This window comes from Medicago sativa, chromosome 7 (genome assembly GCF_051527215.1).
Source record: "Medicago sativa cultivar Bolivia chromosome 7, Bolivia_mono, whole genome shotgun sequence".
NCBI lineage: Eukaryota > Viridiplantae > Streptophyta > Magnoliopsida > Fabales > Fabaceae > Medicago > Medicago sativa.
Genome location: NC_140755.1, coordinates 92284136 through 92291973, shown reverse-complemented (window position 1 = coordinate 92291973; position 7838 = coordinate 92284136). Strand labels below are relative to the sequence as shown.

Genomic DNA, 7838 nt, shown 5'->3' with positions numbered 1-7838 from the left:
GAAAATCTAACATCTTTTACTAATTTCAACACTATTTGTATTAAATCCCTCAAAAAACACTATTTGTATTAAAATGATTTGAAAAGAAAATAATTAAAACAATGGTTATTTTTTAAATTTTTAAAAATATTTCTTAACTATGACGCAAATGCACCAAAAAAGAGAAGGGAGGGGTACTTTATTGAAGGGAAGTGAGGACACATCGAAACGGTGTCGTAATGTTGAACAGAAACGATAGACAAAGAAGGCGAGGAAAATCAAATAGAAAGGTAATCAAAATTGGATGGATAAATGGTGTACTCAGTTCAAGGTTTAAAAAGTTGGACTACAGTTTAACCAGTAAAAGTGCATGTTTTTTACATATGTCAAAAAAATTAAATCATCTTGTCAAACAAAATTAATCATATTCATATTGCACACAATTAAGAATTAAAATTTAATTTGTTCGTGAGCATAATTCCGTTAACGGTGATATTATAATTTATATTTCGGAGTCGGGGTTTAAACACTAGATTTCTGATAATACTTGGGTGGCTTTGTAATTGGCGACATTGACCAACCACAATGTCACAAGTGTACAAAGAAACAAAAAAATATTGTAAAAGAGAAACAAGAAAGACGACATTGTGGTTTGCCAATATCACAATGTCATCAACCACAATATCACCCAAGTGCTACCCTAAATTTCTGACTTATCCATCTTAAAAAATATAAAGTTTCACTAAACTTTTTGAATAAAAAAATTCAACTTCACTTTGTACCCAAAAAAAATAAACTTCGCTGTTAAAATATTATAATAACAAGTATGTGTGTGTATATATATATATATATATATATATATATATATATATATATAGAGGATGTATCATGTGAGAATGATAATTTTATGTGAGAATATGAGAATGAATTTCCAGCCTTTGGATTAAAACTAAACGGATGAGATTAAAAAGTTTCATTTTACAACACATAAGCCTCTCTCTACTCTATCATTTCTTTTAATTCTTCCCCACCGCTTCATCTTCATCTGCTCACCATTTCCAACAATTAACTTCATCTGGATTGTTCAAAAAAAAAAAAATTAACTCTATGAATCTCATTTGATATATAAATCATTTTTTTCATCTGATGCCTATTTTAAGTGAACCTGTTGTTGTTAACTGTTCATCTTCAACACCCCTTTGTCAAACCCCCTTATGTTTATGTTTTGTACGAAATCAGTTCTTTATTTGATTATGAACTAGACCATCGACCCGTGCTATCGCACGGGTCTTATCAACTATAATAGAGATCAATAAGTTTTCTTTGACTAATGTGATGCATGAGTTCACCAATAAGATTATTAGAGATATAATATTGCAATGAAATTCATCTTAATATATCCACCAATGACATTTAAATCTTACTCCCTCCGTTTCAAAATGAGTGTCGTTTTAGCCAATTGCACACATATTAAGGAATGGATTGAAATAATCATTAGACATAACACTTTTACTAAACTGCCCTTACTTTATTAGAAAAAGACAAATTTAAACTTTCATTGAAAATTGTGTGAGAGAAAAGTTGGAGAGGGTATAGTTGGAAGAAAAAAATTAAAGTTGTATTGGAAATGTAAAACGGCATTCATTTTGAAACAAATTTTTTTAGCTAAAGTGACACTCATTTTTAAACGGAGGAAGTACTAATTTTTTCATTCTAGTCTTTCTAAAAACATAATTTGTAATACTTATTTAAAAATACCTCGAAAAAGTGTGATATAGAATACTTGGATCTAACTAAAACTTTCATTTTCTAAAGTAAATTAAGCGTGATTGAAGTATTATATGATCGTTTACCAGATTAATATGTTAACGTTTTAAAAAATATTTCGTAGTGTTCGTAATTTAAAAATGAAAAGTAAACTCTTCCCTCCCTCCCCTCTTAGTCTTTAAACCTTGGTAGCTTTCTAATTTTTTTTAGGAAAATAAACTTGCATTATAATTTTTTTTAAAGAGGAAACTTGCATTATAAACTGGGACCAGAAGTACCCAAAATGAAAAGATACAAAAGTAAAGTACTAATTGATTAAAGTCTTAGTTTTAGTTCCAATGAGAATATGGTGAATAGTATTGCTTCCCAGTCATTTTTCAATCTACCTCGTAAGCTATGGAGATTTTTTCATGTGTCATAACTTAACTATTGCCTACGAAATAATCAGAACCACGTATTTACTATAAAATAATTAATAGTTTAGATGAGTAGCAAATGAAATAATTAGATGATGTTAGCATATATAACAGAATAGTTTTATCTTACATTGGTAGAATAAAGCAAGAGCAAGGCAAATGAGCATAGTCATTGAAATAATATCACAAAGGTGGGCTCTGCCAAAAAAAAAATAGACAAAGGTCCCATATATAATTAGAAAAATGAAACTGAACCACACCTATCATTATGAGGTGTATATGACACTATTATTACTCTTAAAATGAAAACACACCAGCAACAAAATTTCAAAGTATTGGTAACCAACAGTGAATGTTATAAAATATTAACCAACATTTCTACTCAACCATCACATTTCTTTCTGCAGAATTTTCGATCAAATTTACATGCTTGCAGAAACTACGCAGCTACAAAACAAATTCCTAATGTTGTGTATTGAAAGAAGAAACCAAAATCATATGAACACTCGTCTACTGCTGCTACAATATAATTACTCCTTCAATTATTAAGAAGCTCTGTGTATTGCAGAATGCTAAAGTAATGATATCTATAATCTACATTAGTACAATGTCAATGCAGACTTTAACAGAAAGAAAGTACATGTGTTTCTTTGTTTAAGAGGTTGCAAATAATTCTCAAGGGAGTTAAAATCTTAATAGGATAATGTGTCATGTATCAAACTTGACACACACTATGCTATTTTGCGACATTTGCAAAATCTATGTTCAACTTAAAAAAAAATTACTTAACACTGTTGCACTGAAACTTGCTGGTAGCTTAGACATCCCTTCTTTGCAAAAATGGAACACAGAAGTTTGGTGTCATACTTCTTTCCCATTGCCATTGGAATTTGAACCAAAATCATTGGATAAACGCACACAGATCCTTCAACATCATCAACCTTGTTTGGTTACATACCTCTTTCTCATTGCACATTGGAATTTGACTCACAATCATTGGATAAATGCACACAGATCCTTTAACATCATCAACCTTGAATGGTTCCCCGTTAATCCTTGGCTTAACTTACTGGAATTTGATCCAAAAGCACCCCAAACAAAGAAGCATACAATCCACGGATTCGATGAGAAACAAAACAACATAAAATTTCGAAAGAGCCTGAACTGATGCATGCATATTGGTAGTCAACATGAAACATCAACCATGCAACATAAGCCATTTGGAACAACCTTTAAAATCAGAAAGATGGGGAATGTGCAAATTGGCATTGCCAAAATGCCAACCTTGAAGGTAAGCAACAAACTCAAAATCCAAAACAGCCAAAGAAATCACCAAAAACATACTAATGATTCTAAACAACAATTTACCTTTTTCAATAGCCACACCTAGAATAAGAAGCTTCACAGTAGCATACACATAGACGAAAGATGCCATTTACATGTAATCCATTGAACCACAAATTGAATGTTTGGAAAAAAAATATCAAGGAAAAAAGTAAACAACTTAAAATGAATTACTGACATGGCTCTCACATACTAACAATGCCGTTCAAAATACATATGCTTTAGTCCTTACACAACTAAAAAATTGACTTTTGTAAACATAAAAAAAAAGGTGTACATGAAGCTGCAATGTCAAAATTTTGCTAAAGGGTAATCAAATCAATGAGTTTTTGCCACAAAGTTCAAATTAGGTTAGCAAGACTCATAAAATGTGAGGAAAAGCAAAGAATAAAACATCATTAGTTACCTGGTGTTAGAATCAGAAGCATAATGGTGGCAATAGAGATAAAAGGCAAACTATCAGATTTCACAATGGATAAAATAGAGGAATGCAGTCACAGTCTCACAGATGGATAGCTATGCATCCAATTCAGACATTTTAGGCTGCAACTGCAACAACAAACAGAAGTCAGTCAAGAATATAGATAAATATACAACCAAAATTAGATAAGTATAAACCAACAAAATATTAACAAAATCTCCAAAGAAGAAGGGAAGAACGAAGCCACGCACCAATGTGGAGAGAAGAATGAGTCGACCAGAGAAACTGAAATTATGACCCATCACAGAGATCAAAAAGTATATTAACCTACAAAATAAAAAATTTCAATTTTTCCAATTTCAAGCTAAAAACCAAAACCCGATAGAGGAAATAAGCTCTAAATTAAAACACTGAATAAAGAAGGAAGAAAAGAGAGAAGAATAAAACAATACCATGAAAGGCTTAGTAGCCATGACAATAATAGGGAGGGGGGCGGAGAGGTCGGATCTAGGGGGACATGGGGAGGTGGTGGGAAATTGAAAACGCCTTACAAATTGTACTGAGAAGGTTGAAAGGGTTGAGATTGCGACGACGACGGAGGTGGGTGGGCGGAGTTGGGGGTTAAGAGGGATGAACGAAACCATTAACAAATCTGGAGATAAGAATGAATCCATGGAGAGGTTCATGGGTGTGAATTCATGGAGAGGTTTAGTTCTTTAGAGGAAAAGCAGGAGTGGAGAGAAGAATGACTGGAATTGGAATCGTGTTAGAGAAAGAAAGTATGCAATATGAGTAACGTGACTCATTGAGACTTGGGAAGTAATTAAACATTAATTAGGTAGTTGGCAGTTGGCAAACCAATAGACACTTAATTTATGGCATGTGCGGTTGGGAAGAAAGTTTAAATTTGAAACATCATCAAATAAGGTAGCAATAGCTTGTTGAACACACCTATAACTGATGCTTAGGAGGGAAATCACAAAAGCAATTAGGGTTAAGCAATTGCTTGACCTAATTGGCTTTTAAAGTAAGTATGATTAGATCTCCACCAACTAAGAAAATAAATTAAAATGTAAAATTTGATTAAGAAGTGGGTACAGATGCTGGAAAAATGATGTTGAAGATGAACAGTCAACAAAACAAAAACTTAATCAAATTTTACATTTTAATTTATTTTCTTAGTTGGTGGAGATCTAATTCATAATCAAATAAAGAACTGATTTCGTACAAAACATAAACAGAAGGGGGTTTGACAAAGGGGTGTTGAAGATGAACAGTTAACAACAACATGTTCACTTAAAATAGGCATCAGATGAAAAAAATGATTTATATATCAAATGAGATTCATAGAGTTAATTTTTTTTTTTGAACAATCCAGATGAAGTTAATTGTTGGAAATGGTGAGCAGATGAAGATGAAGCGGTGGGGAAGAATTAAAAGAAATGATAGAGTAGAGAGAGGCTTATGTGTTGTAAAATGAAACTTTTTAATCTCATCCGTTTAGTTTTAATCCAAAGGCTGGAAATTCATTCTCATATTCTCACATAAAATTATCATTCTCACATGATACATCCTCATATATATATATATATATGTGTGTGTGTGTGTGTGTGTGTGTGTGTGTGTGTGTGTTAAAAATTAAAATGATAAGTTCTCTCAAAAAAAAAATTAAAATGATAAGTCTACAAGTTCTAACTCGAATGAAAAAATGCTCAAATTGTTAGACAATATGTCACGATCGGATTTCGAGCCTCTATTCATGTGTGTGAGTGTGAGTTTATAATGACTTTATCATTTTGTCTATTCAAATAAAAAATGAAAATATGTTTCCAATCGTAACTAAATCTTCCATTTTTTTTTGTATAGTCGAGATTGAAGCAAAATAGCTATTAAACGATTTTTTTAGTTTACTATGAACATCGACATATTATAAATGAATTAATAAGTTCTTTAAAAAAATAAATTAATAGTATAATTTATTTATTTATTTTTTAAAAACATTATTTTGTGTCTTATTGTCCCTTCAAAACTTCATATATGTTATAAAAAAAATTCGTTGAATGCACTAAGCGATTGTAACAAATATCGTGCGGTTGATCGTAAAAGGTAAGTACACAAGAGAAAACAACACATGACAAAATTTCTGTCTCGTATTTTGTTCGGTGAACAAAAGGTTATTTTGGTAATTTAAGCAACTTGTATTCAAGACAAAAATTTGCGATATAGTTTAGTAAGAGTTAAAATTTTAGTTTTTGTTTTGCCTCTGCCTCCCAATTTGTCCGATCTTAAGAACAATTTTAAAGTCAAACACAATACAACTGAAGTTGTCATGTCCATTTTTTTAATAGACCGCTTCCATAATATACAAAAATTGGAGTAAATGAATGTTGGTTCAACTAATAACGAGTTGATTCACCGTGTGGGTTCAACTCTAAGTAAGCACTATTTGAGTCTTGAAATATGTCCTGACCCTAATGAATTCTTGAAGTCCAACTTACCTAAACTTTTTAGGGTTAAATATGTTTTTAATCCCTATAAATATAACAAAAATATTTGTCCTTACATAAAAACGCACTTTTTAGTCCCTGTAATTTTCCCGTTAGCATTTTTAGTCGTTGTTATTTTTAGTCTTTGTAAACATTTTTAATTCCTGTAAATTTTTCATCCGCATTTTTTGTCCTTAAAATTGCTAAAGGAAAATATGTCAGACACTAAAAGTACAATTTTTTACAGGGGAGTAAAAACAAAATTTTGAATATTTATAGAGATGGAAAACATATTTAACACATTTTTTTATAAGAAAAAAAATTAGTAAACAAGAAATTGGAAAATAACTATGTACTCTAGAACCACATACATCAATAATTGAATGAACCAAAAAATTCAAATTTGCTTATAATTAGGGACGGAGGGAGGTCGTTGTTGCATTAAACTATAGAAAATTGTTCATCTCCCTTTCAAAATTGCTCATTCCTTTAATTATGTCCAACATGAGTTAACTCACGTAGGCATGTAAATGAGAAAAAACAAAAGGGAGAAGACTGGTTTGAAGCCAGCGGTAGTTAATTACTGTCCCAGTGTTTTTGGTCATTTTCATGTGTTTTTAAGAAACCATGGAGGTCAAAACAGCAACATTCATTTTCTAAACTATATGGATCGTATATCCTGAGCCCAAATAAATCAATTTAACCCTGGCCCATATCACTCCCTCCTTCATCAGTTCACATGCGCCGCAGCTGCTTCCTCATCTCCTCTTCTCCTTCTCAACACTATTTTTTTACTGCATCTTCATTTTTCACTTTTAAACCTTTGGCCATAAAAATCAAAGAGAAACTGAATTAGAAAGAAGGGTAAATCAGATGATAACACAAGGCACGCCGGTTTTTTTTTTTTGAACCCTCAGTCTATGCATGGACTAACCGAACCGGACATAGATCGAACCAACCGGTCTGATTGGGTTCAACTTCACAATGAGAAACGGTTACGATTCCCTCTTATATAAATTGTTTGCTTCCCTCCAAATTTCATTTACACTATTCAAAAAATTCTTTCTACTTTTCAATCTCTCTCTCTCTCTGTTCTCTCTCTCTCATCAATAGCTGTTGGTTGCGGTAACCTAATTTCATATTCATTATCTTTTTGATTCAATTTTCTGTTTGTTTCTTTCTACATTTTCTTGATTCAATGAAAATGTAGAAGAAATAGAAAATCAATCTCGTCGTAACTTCTTCTTGGAATTGAATTCGATTCTCGACGTAGCTTCTTCGAATTGAATTCTGATGTAGTTCGACGTCGCTTCTTCGAATTGAATTCTGATGTAGTTCGACGTAGCTTAGTTGTTGTTCTTTTTTTCGTTCTGTTCTAAAATAGAAAGTCATTCTCTTAGCTTCTTCGAATTAAATTTTGATTCT

At 31.7% G+C, this 7838-nt stretch overlaps 1 long non-coding RNA gene across 1 annotated transcript; it reads right to left on the bottom strand.

Annotated features, from left to right (window-relative positions):
• Positions 1–2704: 2704 nt before the first annotated feature.
• LOC146910298 (uncharacterized) lies at positions 2705–4726 on the bottom strand. Its single transcript, XR_015018901.1, has 4 exons — positions 4380–4726; positions 4179–4254; positions 3913–4055; positions 2705–3231 (listed from the first exon to the last, which is right to left on the bottom strand). It is a non-coding gene; the product is annotated as an uncharacterized LOC146910298 (long non-coding RNA).
• Positions 4727–7838: the final 3112 nt, after the last annotated feature.